This window comes from Canis aureus, chromosome 12, assembly GCF_053574225.1.
Source record: "Canis aureus isolate CA01 chromosome 12, VMU_Caureus_v.1.0, whole genome shotgun sequence".
NCBI classification, from domain to species: Eukaryota; Metazoa; Chordata; class Mammalia; order Carnivora; family Canidae; genus Canis; species Canis aureus.
In genome coordinates, this window is record NC_135622.1 from 37,763,687 (window position 1) to 37,782,173 (window position 18,487).

Consider the following 18,487-nt stretch of genomic DNA (forward strand, 5'->3'; position numbering starts at 1 on the left):
CATGGAAATTTGTGTTAGCTTTGAAATCAGAAGATGAGGACACCTGGGGGGCTCAGTGGTTGAGCATCTGCCTTCAGCTTGGGTCGTGGTCCTAGGGTCCTAGGATCGAGTCTTCCTCTGCCTGTGCCTCTGTCTCTCTCTCTCTCTGTGTCTCTCATGAAAAAGTAAATAAAGTCTTTAAAACAAACAAAGAAACAAACAAAAAAAAGAAATCAGAAGATGGTTATATTTTCTGAATTTATGAAAGCCTCATGCAATGGGAGACCAGTTTTCCCTAATCACTGATAATTAACCCCTCATGATAATATTATGGCTTATGTTTTCAAGTCCCTCAGCATCGTATTATCTCTAAGATTAACTTTATTCCTCCTTTGCATTCCATTGTGGCTTTATTTGAAGAATAAGGGAGTCAGGCAGCCTAAGATTATGCCCTAGCTCTGTCACTCACTATCTTGACCAAGTGACTTCACATGATTCTATACCTCAGGTTTCCAAGGTTTCTAATCTGTAAAAGGGGGATAATAATATACTTACATCATAGGCTGTGTTGAGGATTGAATTAATCCATGGCATATAGTAAGAGCCCAATAAATTTTATAGTTGCTTTAATACCTATTTCATTCTGTTTGTATCATAATCATCTCTGCATATCTGTCTACTCTGCCAGACTGTGAGCATCTTCAGGAGCTGTCCGGTGTATTTCTCTTTGTTAGCTTCTCAGCAATTCCATAGTACTTTGCTCACCAAAACAGTGTTCAGTATATTTGGGGAATAAATTGAGGAGTTTCATATAGGTGTCTTGCCCTGCCAGCTAATATGCGATATCAGAAACTTTGTAAGTCCTCATGCAAGGCTAACATCATGTGTGGTACTCCTTTTATTTTCCCCCCAAACAATAGGCACTTAATAAATATTGATGATTGATTTATTTTACATGAAGTACATTCTAAGATCCTCCTGAAACCTGAGTAATGAAGCATGTTGTTCCAGGACTTTTATCCCATATTCTCCTTTATCTTCCCTTTTGCTGTATGTCCTCAGTTCCTATAGTGAGGAATCAATCACACGTAGCCATAACGACAACAGTGCCCAGTATGTGCAAAGCCAATTGTCAAGGACTCACCACTCTGATCACAGAAAAAAGCATTTAAGAGATAATAAAATATTAATTGGTACTTTACTAAGATCTGGAAGAAGCTGAGAAACATAGAGAAGAATTAATAACTAGCCAATGTTTTCAATATGACAGAAAACAAAGCCAAGAGAACAAAGCCCTTTAGGCATTGCACGCAGAGACTAAGAATTTGCAGGAATGGAATAAAAATAGGCAAAGAAACAGGAAAATGAGAACCATATTCATATGCAAAAGTAAACAAAAAACAACTGACCCAAGATAATCCAGATGTTGGGTTTAGCCGACACTATCTTCAAAATGTATATATATATGATATATTTACATATGTATCTCAATGCGGGCCAGGGGATAATAAGGTTATATCTTTATATATTTGAATAATAAACAAAGAAAAATATCAAGCAGAATTCTGTATTCAACCAAATATTTTTAAATAAATATGAAATAAAGACATTTTCAAATGAATAAAAAAATGGAAGAAATTTCAGTAAAAGAAACACTCTTGCCATGAGGGAAATACAAATCAAAACCACAATGAGATACCACCTCACACCAGTGAGAATGGGGAAAATTAACAAGGCAGGAAACCACAAATGTTGGAGAGGATGCGGAGAAAAGGGAACCCTCTTGCACTGTTGGTGGGAATGTGAACTGGTGCAGCCACTCTGGAAAACTGTGTGGAGGCTCCTCAAACAGTTAAAAATATACCTGCCCTACGACCCAGCAATTGCACTGTTGGGGATTTACCCCAAAGATACAGATGCAATGAAACGCAGGGACACCTGCACCCCGATGTTTCTAGCAGCAATGGTCACAGCAATGGCCAAACTGTGGAAGGACCCTCGGTGTCCATAGAAAGATGAGTGGATAAAGAAGATGTGGTCTATGTATACAATGGAATATTACTCAGCTATTAGAAATGACAAATACCCACCATTTGCTTCAACGTGGATGGAACTGGAGGGTATTATGCTGAGTGAAGTAAGTCAGTCGGAGAAGGACAAACATTATATGTTCTCATTCATTTGGGGAATATAAATAATAGTGAAAGGGAATATAAGGGAAGGGAGAAGAAATGTGTGGGAAATATCAGAAAGGGAGACATAACGTAAAGACTGCTAACTCTGGGAGACGAATTAGGGGTGGTAGAAGGGGAGGAGGGTGGGGGGTGGGAGTGAATGGGTGATGGGCACTGGGTGTTATTCTGTATGTTGGTAAATTGAACACCAATAAAAAATAAATTAAAAAAAAAGAAAAAAGAAACACTAAAGGACATTTTTCTAGATGAAGGAAAATGATAATAAGTGGTAAATTAGATCTAGAGAAAGGAATTTAATTCCTAGGGCAAAACTTAAACATAAAACTTAAAACTTTGAAGTAATAATTGAAGAAAAAAAAACCTAATATAGGACAGTATAAAAATTACCATATTCCCTCTACCCAAATCACACAGGCTCTCATATTATTAACATCTTGCACTAGTGTGATACATTTGTTATAATTAATGTTATTAATTTTGGACAATTCTCAGCCATTATTGCTTTAAATATTTCTTTTGCTCCTTTCTCTCTTTCTTCTCCTTCTGGGATTCCAATTACTAGTATGTTACATCTACTTTAATATCTGTTGTCTTAGATGTCTTATGGGGTGTTTTTGTTTTTCAGTCTTTTTCCTCTTTGCATTTCAATTTGATAGGTTTCTATTGACATATGTTCTTTCTCATTAATGCTTTCCTTGGTTGCATCCAATCTGCTAATAAACCTGTCAAAGGTACCCTTCCTTTACAGTGTTTTGATTTCTAGCATTTCCTTTGGAATTTTACTTGTTTTCCTATCTTTGTTTATATTATGTATCTGTTCTCGCACACCATCTATTGTTTCCATTACAGCTTTTAACATATTAATTATGGTTATTTTAAATTCTCTACTTGATAATTTTTGAGTGTGTCACATCCGAGTCTCATTTTGATGCTTGTTTTGTCTCTTCATATTGGATTTTTTTATCTTGTAAATTTTTTGTTGATAGATGCATTAATAGGAACTTAGGCTTTTAGTGTGAGGGTTTTATGTTAAACCTGGTTAGAAGCTGAGCTGTGCTTAATGTTTGCTTTTGGTATAGGTGTCAGAGGTCTCAGTTTCCTCTCATCTTCTTATTTGTTTGTTTGTTTTCCCTCTGTTGTTTTGGGGTTTCCCTAAGAACTCCTTTTTAAATAAAATCTGTGTCTTACAGCTCTCTTTGTTGAAATGCAATTTTATTATACTGGAGCCCTGTTGATATGATTTTAGTATTGTGGAAGGGAAGCAATTTGTAATCTTATGATTGAATCTCAGCTTTTTAGTGGGTTTGAGTCCCTGGACTGTGATCTTCAGAATTCATTAGCCTCTTTCCCCCTTTTCCTATCTGAGACAGGGAGGCTAGTGAAGGCCTTCCTCCATGTCAACTAAGAATCAGATGAAGTAATTTCCTTTGGAGAGGTATGGAGAACTCTCTGGGTATATTTAAAAAGAACATTTTGAGGATTTATTGACATATAACATTCCTTAAGTGTAAGATACACAGTGTGATAATTTGATATACATATACACTGCAAAATAATTATCCAGGTGTATTTAAAATTGATTAATTTTCCTCTTTCCCTGCCTGAAACAGGAGGAAATTTTTCTCTGATCTTTGTTATGAGAACCTGGTGGGGTTATTGGATATAATATCCATGCATTGTGGGGACCTCCCCAAAACTGGGCCCCCACAAGTTTTAATTCTCAAGTTAGCCCATACTGAGACTCTAGAAATTCCCCCAAAGTTACCATGTAAGTGTTCCTACCTGTTTCTGGCTTTAGAGGTTCCTTCTTTAGTTTAGCTGATCTCAGCTGTAGCTCTATGTATTCAATTTACTGTCTCTCCAATTTTTGGAGTGGTGGTTTGCCCTGTAATCTCAATTCTTTGATAGAGCTAAGAAAACTCATTAATTTTATCTTTAGCTTTTTTTTTTTTAATTGTATGGACAAGAGTGATCATTTCCAAGCTCTTTACATGTCAAAGCTTAAACCAGAGTCATTACTTTTTTCTATTCTCTTAGCATATTTCCAGCGTTCAATACAATATTTGTAAGTATGGTTATCATGCCTATACAGCAGGTCTCCAGACTTATTCACCCTATAAAACTGTAACTTTAAACCTCTTGATCAACATCTCCCCATTTCCCCCTACCTACCTATCCCCTGGTAATCACTACTCTACTTTCTCCTCCTATGAGTTCAGCTTTTTTTTTTTTTTGAGATTCCATATTTTCATGAAATCATATAGTATTTTGAAAAAAGTGCCAAGTAAATTCACTAGGTGTGCTTGTAATTTGGAGAAACAGCTAAATATCCACAGAAAGAAGAGTGAATGTCAAACAGGACATCCTAACATACAGAAAATTAAACTATTCAAATGGACCAGGACTAAAACAGAAAAGCTAAAATGTGAAAACATTTAGAAGAAATACAAAATAAAAACCTCACAATATGGAGTAGGCAATGATTTATTAGAAAGACACAAAAAGGGATGCCTGAGTGGAGCAGAGGTTGAGCATCTGCCTTCGGCTCAGGGCGTGATCCTGGAGTCCTGGGAATGAGTCCCACATTAGGCTCCCTGCATGGAGCCTGCTTCTCCCTCTGCCTGTGTCTCTGCCTCTCTCTGTGTGTCTCTCATGAATAAATAAATAGAAAGACACAAAAAGCTCAAACTGTAAAACATGTATTGAAAAACTGGACTTCCTTAAGTTAAAACTGTCTGCACTTCAGAAGATGCCAATTAATATTTTTTTAAACTGCCATTGACTATAAAATGTATACTTGTATATACGTTTGCTTATGGATGTACACACATACATAAAGAACTCCTGAGGCTTTTGAACAAGAAAATTCAACAAAAGTAAGTGAAGTGTGCAAAAGACTTGAACAAACACTCTTTTAAAGAAGATAAAGAAATGGACAATAAGCAAATCAAAAACATGCTCAATATTATTTTTTTTAATTTTATTTATTTATTCATCAGAGAGAGAGGCAGAGACACAGACAGAGGGAGAAGCAGGCTCCATGCAGGGAGCCTGATGCGGGACTTGATCTCAGGACCCCAGGATCACACCCTGGGCTGAAGGCGGTGCTAAACCGCTGTATGCTCAACATTATTCATCACCAAAGCAATGCCTATTAGAACTATAATGAAATGTAACTTCATGCGTGCTATAACAAAATTTTAAAACTAAAAAATATTGACAATACCAAGTATTCGTGAAGATTTTAAGCAACTGGAACTATCACATATTGCTGATGGGAGTGAAAAATATGCTATGATTGGTCAGGAAAATTTCTTACATATTCAAATATACACCTTTCCTGTGATTTGGTAATTCCATTCATTGTTTAATCAAGAGAAATGTAAACATCCTTCCAGAGAAATATTTGTACACAAATGTTTATATCAGGCTTTATTCACAATAGCCAAAAACTAAACACAACCCAAACATGCATCAACAGGTGATTTTTTTAAACAGGTGATTTTTTAAAGATGTGTGGATATCCATGCAATGAAATACTACCTATCATTAAAAAATGTACAATACACTAAAAATGGAACATAGATTAATCTCACAGACATAATGATGAGCAAAGGAACCTAAATCAAAAGGATCATACGATATAACTTCATTTATTTGAAGTTGTAAAAGAGCATTTTAAACTATGGTGATGGAACAGGAGAGATATTAGGTAGGGGGTAGACTCCTAAAATGAACAAAGAGACTTTGGTACTTTGGAGATGATGGAAATGTTTAATATATTGAGTATGGCACAGTTTACACATGTATAAACATTGAATCTCACTAAATTCTTCGCATAAAAGCTGTGTATTTTATTAAATGCAAATTAACTTCATTAAAATTGATTTAAAAATTTTCCACACTCTGCCCTGTGTCTAGAGGAATGCCTAAAACATAATAGGCTCTTGATAAACATGTGTTAAATAAACAAGTCAATTAATTAACTCAATTAACAAATGTACAAATGTATGAATAATTAAATAAATGAATATAAAACAATGTATAATTTAGGTCTGGGATGAACTGGGCAGACAGTAATTACTGTAGAAGGTCACAGAATAGAGAGCTTGGTGAGAGTTTGGCTAGGAAGAGAAGGTTATTTCAACTGGACCTGGAAAGATACATCAATCTTAAGTAAGAAATAGCTGTCTTTGAGAAAAGGAGACCAGTATTTTAGAAAAGGCACGAAGATTATATGTATTATATGATCATAAATAATTCTGAGAATAATGAAGAATCTTCATCTGAAAACTCTTTAGAATTATAATAAATTAATTTTAATCAGTAAATAGCTATGTAATAAATAATTTGAACCAGGTACAGCAGATAGATTAAATTTATGAATGAAGAAAATCAGAAAAACCTTTTGTAAACATCCATGGCAATATAATAACAATTTGTGATATAATAATCTAAGAGCCAAGAGATGACAGCCTAGATTTATGATACTAACATGTGACATAGTAAGAAATATATATATCTGTCCTCTGCCTCTGACTCCTGACACAGAGCTCCTAAAAACCCAGCAATTTCCTAAGAAAGAGCCTGCTCAAACCTTCCAGTGTCATCTCATCACTCTAATAAATTAAATACAAAATTTCTACTCTAGCAACAAGGCCCTTCACAATCTACCTAACTCTCTAGATTCATCTACTAGTGCTCTGCCTGTACCCATACTGCTCAGGCCAGTCTCAGGGGACTATGCCACCACTTTCTACCCTAAGGATCTTTACCTAGAATACTTTTCCCTAAAACATTCATAAAGTTTGATTCATCACTCCAGCCAAAGTTCAGGTCAAATGTCATTGCCCTAGGGAAGACTTATTTTATCACTCTATCAAAAATAGGATCACAAAAATTATCCTTTCATTCTCTATTCCCTTACCCTATTGTATTTATCGTCATAGATTTCATATCACCTCAAAGGCATGTTGCTTAGTATTTATTTGCTAGCTGAACAACTGAATCTTTCTCTACCTCTAGAATACAAGCTCCATGAGGACAAGGCTCTTATTTATTAGTGATTCTCCTTTTTGAGTCCTTTTTGAATGAATGAATGAATGAATGAATGAATGAAAGCATCAGGAAAGCCCAGCTCTAACACTTACTACCTATATAACCTCAGAGAAATTACTTAAATTTTCTAATTCAGAATCATCTTTCCTTCGATGGAGATAAAAATAAGACTACTGCTATTCAGGATTTTATGGGGATTAAATTGGAGAATAGATTTAAAGGACCCACTGTAATGCTAGCCCTGAGTAAGCAATAAATAAATGGCAGTCCCCACAAACTGGATGAAGCAAATGTATTATAGCATCTTAAAAACATGATAAATTATAAAGTTTTTCCATTTATAGTATGGGGTGGGGGATATTCCCCATAATGCTAAAAAGACTTTTCTTCTCAGAGTCTTCATTTGCAGAGCCTCTTAAAGCTCTGGGAAAGCCCACATTGAAAACCATTAGTAAAGTTCTAGGGCATAAAGTTCCATGCTCTGATTTGTTCAATTTTAAAAACAGACACAGTGCATATGCTCTATCTGTACAATAGCCATTTATAGAGTTCACTGATACTGTGATTCCTTGAGGCAAATGGACTATAAACTTGTTTAAGTGAAAAAAAAATCTCACCTTTCATTTCAATTCAAGTTATTGGAGTTTTGATTCCAACATGATTCCAAGTATATAAAAATTCAATCTGGAGTAAAGACATTTACAACACGGTTGGTAGGGATGAAACATCACATGACCAGGTGCACAGTTACAACTTCACAGACTAGGTCATGCAAGGGAGTAAACATGTACCATACCCACTGCAAAAGAAATGTATGTTTCCAGAATCATATCACTAGACAGTGACATACAAAATCTTTGTTCACTCTGTATTGTAAAAACACCCTTAAGCTTCAGGAAACAGCTTAAAAGACTGAGGAGAAAACCCCATTCTCTTGAAACTTCATTATTTGAAAAAATTCTATATCAGGGCGCTTGGGTGGCTCAGTTGGTTAAACATCAGACTCTTGGTTTCAGTTCCTGTCACAATCTCAGGGTCCTGGAATCAAGCCCTGCATAAGGCTTTGTTCTCAGTCTGGAGTCTGCCTGAAGAATTCCCTCCCTTTCCTTTTGCCTCTCCCCCTACTCATGCTCTCTCTCTCTCTGTCTCTCTCTCTCTCTCAAATAAATAAAATCTTTGAAATTTTTATCTCAACACCATGGAAGTCATCTTTGGTCTCTGAAAATAGATTTTGTGTGGCCACAAATCCTTCAGAGGAATTTTATGCAGAAGTCCAGGTAGTTTCCCAGCTAGCTTCACCAGCTCTTTTCTGAATGCATCACATACGTTGCTAGTAGATGAACATGCCGCAAATGCACTATTGCTCCTGACAGTCCTTTCCATATGCACTTATTGGATTCTCCATCATTTATGGTTTGAAGCTCAAATTCTTAAGGTTCAAAGTTCTAAACATTTGGCTCTTATCATCCCTAATCTTGTCTTCTACTACTCCTTTCAATATGCTCTTACTTCTTAATATAATTTTATAGTTGGTGCTTTTCTAATCTCGGTCCTTTTTTCACCTTTCCCTTTTAGATGAATCATTAGGCTACTCTCTTTTTGTCTAAAACCGTGTGATACTCTCATCTACCTGAAAAATCCTTTGGTTTTATTTTTGTTTTTTATGCCTAATCTTCGTAATACTTCATGTTGTAGGACTCTTTTTGTGCCTGTGGCATAAGTCCAGCTCATCTATTTTATTTATTCTATAGATTCCTATTAGGCTCCAGATACCTTGCTAGACACTGGAACTTTGTTGTTGAACAAAAACAGACTTGATTCCTGATTTATGGCATTTTAGCTAGTGAGCCTTCAGAAACTAACTAAATAGTGACAGAAACAAATGCAGTATTACAATCATAATAATGAGTAAAAAGTACAAATACTATGAGATCCTAAAATAGTGAATTTTTAAAATATTTATTTATTTATTTTATATATAGAGAGAGTACAAGTGGGAGTGGCAGAGGGACAAGGAGAGGGAATCACAAGCAGACTTCATACCGAGCATGGAGCCTGATACAGGGCTCAGTCTCACAACCTTGAGATCATAATCTGGGCTGAAATCAAGAGTTGGACATTTAACTGACTGTGTCACCCAGGGGCCTCTAAAACAGTAAATTTAACTCAGTCAGGAAGATTTAGAGAAGGCCTACCTACAGAAAGTGCATTTTAGAGGATGAAATCTGAGGAATGTCTTAAAGTTTATTGGATAAAGAGGATGCGAAGAAGAGTTTCCAGCAAAGTGCCTGTATTGAAAGGGAAAGAGGCAAGAAATAGGAACTGGAAGGAGTTAAGGTTGATGGAGCAGAAAAAAGAGCAGTGTGGTGAGAAGAAAGATGGATTTGGAAAGTTAGAGAGTGGCCAGGCCAGGTCTTCTAGGACAGTGGTTCTCAAGTGGATCAGTCTCTAGAATCTTTTACCTTTTTTTTTTTACATTTTTATTTAAATTCAATTAATTGATATATATGGTATTACTGATTTCAGAGGTAGAGGTCACTGATTCATCAGTCTTATATAATACCCAGTGCCCATTACATTACATGCCCTCCTTAATTACATCACCCAGTTACTCTCCCCCCCAAACCTCCTGCCCATCCAGAGATCAACCCTTTATACTCTTTAAAGTTACCCAGAACATCATAGAGCTTTTGCTTATTTGTGCATTATATCTATCAACAGCTACTATTCTATAAATTAAACCCGAGAAATTTTTAAAACCTTTATTAATTTCTTTAAAATAACAAAAACAGGGCACTGGGTGGCTCAGTCAGTTAAGTGTCTGCCTTTGGTTTAGGTCATGATCCCAGGATCCTGGATCAAGTCCCACATTGGGCTCCCTGTGCAGTGGGGAGTTTGTTTCTCCCTGTACCCTTCCCCTCTGCTCATGCTCTCTCTGTCTCACATCCATTCTCTCTCTCTCTCTCTTTCTCAAATATTTTTTTTAAATCTTAAAAATAACAAAAATAAATGTATTACACATTAACATGAATAACATGATTTTTATTTTTAAAAAACTATATATCTAAAAACAAAAATGAATTAGAGAGAGGGGAGTGATAGTTTTATGTTTTTCTAAGTCCCTCTAATATTTGCCCCAATAGAAGATCCAGATTCGGGCAGCCCAGGTGACTCAGTGGTTTAGCACCTGCCTTCAGCCCAGGGCCTGATCCTGGAGACCCAGGATCGAGTCCCACATCAGGTTCTCTGCGTGGAGCCTGCTTCTCCCTCTGCCTGTGTCTCTGCCTCTCTCTCTCTCTCTCTGTCTCTCATGAATAAATAAATAAAATCTTTTTTTTAAAAAAAAAAGAAGAAGATCTAGATTCTCACATTTGTTCTGTTACAATATCACAGGCTAGGTTGCCCTGGAAAACTCCAGTCCACTGAGAAAGAATGAGGGTGACAAACTGGATTACTATTAAGAAAATAATTTTGACCTTGTGGAACTCCTGAACACATCCCTAAATGACCCTGAGAATAGCTGTTCTACATCATGTTAGTAGATTTATGTCCTATGCCACATGGAGAAAGGCTTACAAGGAAGCAAGGAAAGAGGTAGGTGGGTAAATGCAGTAGCATTTTATATCATTTTAGTGAGGCCAGTAGCTGGGATTAGGTTGTTTCACACTTATAGAGAAAGTAAAAAATTCTAGTTAGGAGATTTAATGGACAAACCTTGGTGATAGATTTGAAAAGGTAAAAAGAAAGAAATAGTTGAAAAGGATAGTTCTAGTTTTCTGGTTTGTACTACTAAGTAGATAATTGAGCTCTTTACTGAAAGAGGAAACCGAGAAATAGGAATAGTCTTGGGCAGCACAATCACAAATTTAGTCTGGCCAAGTTGAATTTGAAGTGCTTTTAAGACAGCCCCTACACTCCCACAAATGGCAAGTAAGTAGTTGCCTATAAATGCCCAGAGCACTGAGTACAGGTCTTGCCTAAAGAAAGACATGTGAGAGCCCTGATTCTATGGTGGCTGGTACAGCTATTGGTGCATATAAGTTGGCTTAGGAGAAAATAAAGAGAAACTAGAGTGTAGAAGCAAGCATCAAGGAACTCCTAAATATAATGTTTGAGGTGAGGAAGCCATATTGTTAATGCAAAAAAGAGGTAGTGGCCATTGAGGTAGAAGGAAAACCAGGAGAATATTCTCTTAGGGAGTAACCATTGGTGTAAGATTCCAAGAGAAAGATAGGGTTAACATGTTGCTGTTTTACTCCACTATCACTCTGGAAGCAAAAGTACCATGGACCTAGAGATCCAACTATATGACAATGGAAATAAATTCAAATATAAATACCTGTGCAGAGGGCAGCCCAGGTGGCTCAGTGGTTTAGCACTGCCTTCGGCCCAGGGCATGATCCTGAAGACCCAGGATCGAGCAACACATCGGGCTCCCTGCATGGAGCCTGCCTCTCCCTCTGCCTGTGTCTCTGCCTCTCTCTCTCTCTCTCTCTCTCTGTGTCTTTCAAGAATAAATAAATAAAAACTTTAAAATAAATAAATAAATAAATACATACATACATACATACATACATACCTGTGCAGAAACTGCCTGGTCAGAAGCTAGCAGTGGGATTTTGATTGGGAAGCAGTTTGCCTGGCCAACAGTACTTGTGTTAACAGCCACAGATAAAATGTCACCTAAGAGCTAGTCATTACTTCTGGTTAAATAATGCAGGTAAGAGATATTATGGATGCTATACTCATTTACTAAATCCTTCAAAATGCTTTAGAGAGAAAATCATATGAAGATGTTCTATCTTTGACTAAATATAGAAGATTTTTCAGGGCTTTATAGAATCTGAGTGCCTGACCACTGCATTATTATGAAATTGATATGTGCTAAGGTTTTCTTAATGCATTTAAGGAATGTTTCCATCCTGAAATTCTTTTAGTAAGCAAATTGTCTCAGAAAGCTAATGTATCTGAACCCAGGTAACATGCTTCCTAGGGGAATAAATGAATTTAATGTAAATTATAGTACACAATCCTGATAAGGAAGAATAGAAAGCAAGAGAAAGAAAAGTTGGGGAAGCAAATAGCTGAGAATTTCAGTTCTGTATCACAAAGGAAAATCACAGGGTAATACACTAGCTGACTTAGAGTAGCAAAAATATTAGCACATCAGCTATGTGCCAAATAACATGACAGATACCTCAGATAAAAAGATGAAAAAGAAAACATTTATACTCTGGGGATAAGTGTGTAAAGGTATGATTCCAAAACAATGTGGCTAGTACCATGTTTTTCTTAGTCTTTTTCCTTCTGTTGATGGAAGTAAAAGGTACAAGGATTTCAAACTCTCTGAGACATAATGAGGTATTAAAAAGGCAATGGATAAACTTCTCTTGGAATGAGAAGAAATTGAAAGGCCTAGCGCTCATACTAGATAAAGTTACAGTATGGGTTATTAAGGCCCACCAAAAATGACATCTAAGCTTTAGAGAAACCTAGGCATTTTGACAACAGATTAAGTCAGCAGAAATAGAAAAGCTGGAGGAAATGTTTACCGTAGTTTTGATTTGGGTTAATTGACAACCAAACAAGCAAAACAGACCAAGCAGATTATTGGTGGTAGCTATGATAGAGAAATGAAGGCAGTTATTAAAAGAAGCCAAAGGTCTGTGTCACCAACTTGCTTAGAAAGTCATTTCAGAGAGCTTCTTTGAATAATACGTGGGATAAGTCAGTGTTACTAAAGGAAAAAAAAAAATACTTGAGATAAGTCAGCGTTACTGAAGGAAAAAACAAATAATACTTGGGATAAGTCAGTGTTACTAATCAGCTTGCATCAGATCCCATTTAAATGATGAGATAGAATCTGTACAAATGTATTATTTTAGTCCTAAGTCTTTTTATTTTCCTATTTTTGCCTTACATTACTTGGTTAAGCTCTTTTTAAAAAGGATTCCCTTTTGTTGAAAATATATTTTTGTGATGATTCATGCATTTAAAAAGTGTTGTTGAGTTTTTCTATGTGTGATACAATAAATGAGCTAATAATGATATGGAAAGCAACTTAAACATGCTATAGATTCATTCACCATTTTGAGTTGCTTGTAAGGAATTAATGAAGGCAACCCTTTCTTAGGGCTGCAAAATGTCCTAACACTGATGTATCATCCAGGATATTGTTAATATGCTCAATATCAGAACTTAAGAAGAAATAAAATCAGAGCACATATCAGAGATAGGACTCTTATGCTTACCCTTGGACAACTTCCACAGATCAGGAACAAATGTAACTTTCACCAAGTCACCAGTCACACAGACTTACCCCACTCCTATGACATCCTAGCACAGCACATCTCATAGTGCCAGGAATATAGGAGGAGACTACAAATGTGCAGATTTGGTTGCTCAAAAAGAACAAGATTTGTGAATCTTAACACTTACCTGAGAATTTCAGTTCAAATGTGACTCATGACCTAGTCACAATAAAGTCCATCAAGGATTCAACCTGGTAGGCAACCAAAAATGGGAGAAGAGAAATGGAACAGTGGTGACATGTGCAAAGTGTTCCTGGGGCAAACGTAAGAGCTGCAAAGTGACCTAGAAAGAGGGCAATTCAAAAAGTAAATGCTTGAGCTATGTTTTAAACACTGAATAGACATTTGCCAAGAAAAGGAAAATGAACAAAGCACACTAGGTAGAAAGACAAAATAATCAAAGGCACAGTCAGATAGAAGAGAATGGGATATTTGTAATCAGACAGTCATCTGACACCGATCCAATGAATGTTTGAAATGGCACTAGGAGAACATGAGCCTGACAAAGGCTGGGTGAAAAACACCCAGTGATGAAGGTCCTCAGATGTCACACAAAGGGGGTTTGGCTTTATGCTCTCCACTTGCAAAGGAAAGATTTTAACACTGACCTGTATTTTTAAAATCAGCATCATTTATGAGAATTTAATATATAAAGATGAACACAAGTGAACAAAGAGTAAGGTTCAGAGACCACATTTAGTGCCTCCCCCCAGCCCCAGAGGGGAAAGATAGGAAAGGGAGGCTGGGAGTCAAGCAAAAATCACAACCTATTCAGCAAAATCACAACCACAAAACCTGCAACTGCCTTCCCATGGGAGGGGAGGCGATGCTTCTATGACTCCCTGGTCTTTCCTTCCATTCACCAACATTACCTATCAGTAGTCACCACAAGTGTCTCTTCACCCATCTGTCCTTTGCAAGTTGTTTGACAGGAGTCCCACCTTAAACCATAAAGTATGACTCTACATACTTTCTGCAAAATCTCATCCTCTCTTATGGTTTAACAAAGACCCACATGCTGAAGACTCCCCAAAACATATCTCTAATTGTGATATCTCATCTGAGATTCCAGTTGGGCTTTTCTGCTTGGCTGTTCTCATACATCTCCAACCCAGAATGCTAAAATTGTAGCCTTAGAAAGGATGTGCAAAAATCTGCCCTCTCGCATCCACATCTTACAGATGAGAAACAGAACCCAGGGATGTTTGCTGCTCTCCCAGGTTATCTTTCTCCTCAGTGTCTGAAACACTGAACCCAAATGCCCAGAATCATATTTTTTCTCTCCTCCATTATTTAATCTGGCATGCACTGACTCCAGTGATGGTCTGTGATATGGGCAAAGCACTGAGCTAGCACTTTAGGGAATATAACAATGAGTAAGACACTTCAAGCAGCTCATAATCAAGTTCAGGGAGTGAAAATGTACCATAACACAAGGCATACTATAAGCACTCCTTGAGAGCTATAAAGAAGAGCTACAGTGTTCAAACGAGGGCCAGTTTGTGTCCTTGTTTTGTTTGTATTTTTTAATATGTGATATATATTTGCATGCTTCTTACATGAATTTAGCTATATTCCTAACCATGTTTACGTATCAAATATACAGTTGGCATGCACATATTCCCTCTTCAAAGGAAAGCCACAAATTAACTCTGGGATCATAGCTGGAGCTTTGTGTATTTTCTCGCCCAAAACGAGCACAAAGTCATTACCTTCTCCGAGTCTGGGGAAATACTGGGGTGAAGACAGATACAGAGAGGCAGTAAAGCAATTTGAGCCCAAAGCGGTTGGTGTGTTGCAGCAACTGCACAGTGGATCATGAGACAAGCTGTCAGGGCTGCTTCCCACGCTGCGGCAACACCTCAACACAGCCTCAGATTCAGAAAACAACCTGCTTGTTTATTTCAACAGCAGTGGCCATGAGAGAGCTCGGTCTTGGAACTGCGGCATGCACAGCAGTTCTTTCTGTCTTCTCTTCGACTTCTCCAGGTTTGGAACTCATTAGGGAAGCAGAAGAAATGTAGAGCTTAGTAAAAGTGAAATGCATATCACTAGGAACCTTTTCAATTTAAGTATGTAGAGAGAATACCTATTAGGAAAGATGTTACCACATGAGATCCCTGAAGTCCTCTTATGGACTGTGAGCAATGATAATAAGGAACAAGAGTTCAGCATGATCCACTGAGAATCTAAATTTTAATAGGAGTCTGATTGGCATTTTCATAGGTTATACCCTCTGGCTCAGAAAAAGGAGGAAAATTATGACGGTGGAAATTCACCATCCACCCTCTCAGAGTCCTCCACAGCTCTTGTACCTGCAAAACTCAAAGCAGCAGAAAATGATCAGAGATTCATTTTCAGGGCAGTAGGAGAGCTACAGGGGAAAAAATGCCTCAAGTCACAACGAAAAGACTGGAAAATAAACCTCCAAAGGGAAACTATCAACAAGAACTCCGAAAAATTATCCCTCACAGCATCCATATGTGCAACATATTTATACAAAGACACCACAACACAAAGGACGAAGAATTCCAAGTGGGAGCATGGTGGAAAGCAGAGTTTCATACCTTAATGAGAATCTGAATCACCTGGAGACCTTGTTAAACTTCAGCCCTGATTCAGTGGATCTGGGTTAGGGCCTGGGATTCTGCATTTTTAACAAGCTTCCAGGTGATAATGCAGGGCCTGTGGACCAATGACCACACTGTGAACCCCAAGGGGAAGTTCATCACCTGAGAAAGACTGGATTGCCCTTTTCTTCCCTTTGTCCCAATTATATACATACAGCCACACTCAAACTTCATCTCGAGCCAGAAACCTCACTTCCCCGGGCCTCCCATTCCTCTAAAATGGGATACCAATCATATGTCGAAAAGAGAATCTCACTGAGCAATAATGTATATGAAACTGTTTTAATTATAAAACAGTATATAAACAAAATGTATTGTTATTTGAGAAAATGGAAATATGAGATTTCTTACCTTAAAAGAAAAGCCACAGAAGATAATAAAGGTTAAGACACAAAGGTTTCATTTTTTAGAAAACTGAAAACAAATTGCTCTCCATCTCTGAAGTTGTAAGCATTGATAGTAGTGCTTCTCAAACCTTGATGCCTATTAAAATCATCCAAAAATATGAAGGAAGGAAGGAAGGAAGGAAGGAAGGAAGGAAGGAAGGAAGGAAGGAAGGAAGGAAGGAAGAAGGGAGGGAGGGAGGGAGGGAGGGAGGGAGGGAGGGAGGGAGGGAGGGAGACCGGCAAGCTGGCCAGCCACTGCCTGGGCACTTTCCAAATCTTGCCCTACAATTCTGATGCGACTGGTCTAATGGGGGACACAAACACAAAGTGATTTTTTAAGAACTCTGAATAATTTTAATATGTAGTCAGTGTTAAGAACCACCCTGGAGAGGAATGCTCACTGAGCAGAGTCAGCTGATAAAGTCAGGGTAGGTTGACTGGGTGACAGTAAAAAAGAAAAAAATGAATAAAAAGGTCTGGCCAGGCATCTCTGACAGTGTATACTTGCTCATTGAAGGCAAACTGGTTTCTCCACTGAAAAGATATTCACAGAAAATGGGAGAGTGGTGATGGTGATAATAAGGCTTATCTCACTGCTGGTTGTGAGGCTCCTCGAATGAGATAATGTCTGTGAAGGCCCTTGAATGCCTGTTAAGTACCACAAAAATATGTAGCGTGGTTATTACCAGATTCATCAAACAACTCATACCTGGAAGAGAGTGAGATGTAACCATTAAAAAGGGCTCCTTTAAAGGAGTCTCTTTCAGGATTCACTTTCTAACATAATGTGTTGCAACATGATAAAAATTATGGAGGAATTTGTGTGGTATGAGCTAAATAAAATCTCTGATTATTATCTGCATTTTTGTTGTTGCTCTTGACCTTAAAGATGACTCAGTTCTTTGCTGATGAAGTATTCTTGAAATTTCAGTTTTGAAACAAAAGCAAGTTTCTCTAAGCCTCTTTTAAAAAAAAGAAAAGAAAGAAACCTTTAAGTAGCTTGCAAACAAAAATGAAGAAAAAAGAGACAGGCAGGTGTATCACATGGACAAATTTATATAACAAGTAGGTATTAAAAATAAAACAAATAGGAGAGAAAACACCTACCCAAAGGCAGGGTATAAGAAGGAAGTAAGGCACCATTTCCTGGTTTCCACCATGGCACAGAAATATCATAGCCCTTTGGGCATGGCTATCTAGGAAAACATGGTAGGTCCTTATCCATGAAACGATCTTAGATGGAAAGTCTCTCAAGGGTGTCAGAGACTCTGAAACATGAAAAATGTAAAAGTGTTGGGAAACAAACCAGCTAGGAGAGTAAGTCTCAGTGGGGAAAAGGCAAAAATTCAAAAAATAGGGATGCCTGGTGGCTCAGTGGTTGAGCAACTGCCTTCGGCTCAGGGCATGATGCCAGGGTCCTGAGACTTAGTCCTGAATCAGGCTCTCCACCCAGGGAGCCTGCTTTTCCCTCTGCCTATGTCTCTGTCTCTATCTGTGAGTGTCTCATTAATAAATAAGTAAAATCTTTTTTAAAAACCTCAAAAAATATAAAAATATGGCAATTTTATGAAACTCCACTGTGATTGCTTTTTTCTTTGTGGAATTCAAGGATGTATTTTTGGTAGTACAGAATAAACTGTGAACAGTTAATAGTTTTTAAAACTTTGTAAGATAAATGGAAAATCCACAGCCAGCTGGGATAAAGGGCTATGGCTGAGACATATAATACACAGCCTAAACCCTGGGAGGAAAACCTGAGGACAATTCCTTGGGGAATTGGCCCTTTCAAAACCATCCACATATATTCAGCAATTTAGGAAGCCAGGCTCATGCTTGGGGCCAAATACAGGCTCATATAATATCTGCAGAGATCCTAAGCAGTTCTTCAGGTTCAGGGCAAACAAGAAGTGAAGGCTATGACAAAGTTG

General features: G+C 37.4%; 1 long non-coding RNA gene across 10 annotated transcripts in view; it reads right to left on the reverse strand.

Annotated features, from left to right (window-relative positions):
* LOC144280995 (uncharacterized) overlaps positions 1–18,487 on the reverse strand; it is a 345,351-nt gene that overhangs the window by 7,115 nt on the left and 319,749 nt on the right. The window contains exons 1-4 of one of the 10 annotated variants that reach the window (XR_013349464.1): positions 16,525–16,682; positions 16,111–16,228; positions 13,671–13,826; positions 7,850–7,916 (exon numbers count right to left, since the gene is read on the reverse strand). The exons of 8 other annotated variants lie outside the window; for them this stretch is intronic. This is a non-coding gene — a long non-coding RNA (uncharacterized LOC144280995). Of the gene's footprint in view, positions 1–7,849; positions 7,917–13,670; positions 13,827–16,110; positions 16,229–16,524; positions 16,683–18,487 lie in introns of those variants that run through there. One more of the 10 variants, XR_013349463.1, reaches the window with a different exon arrangement.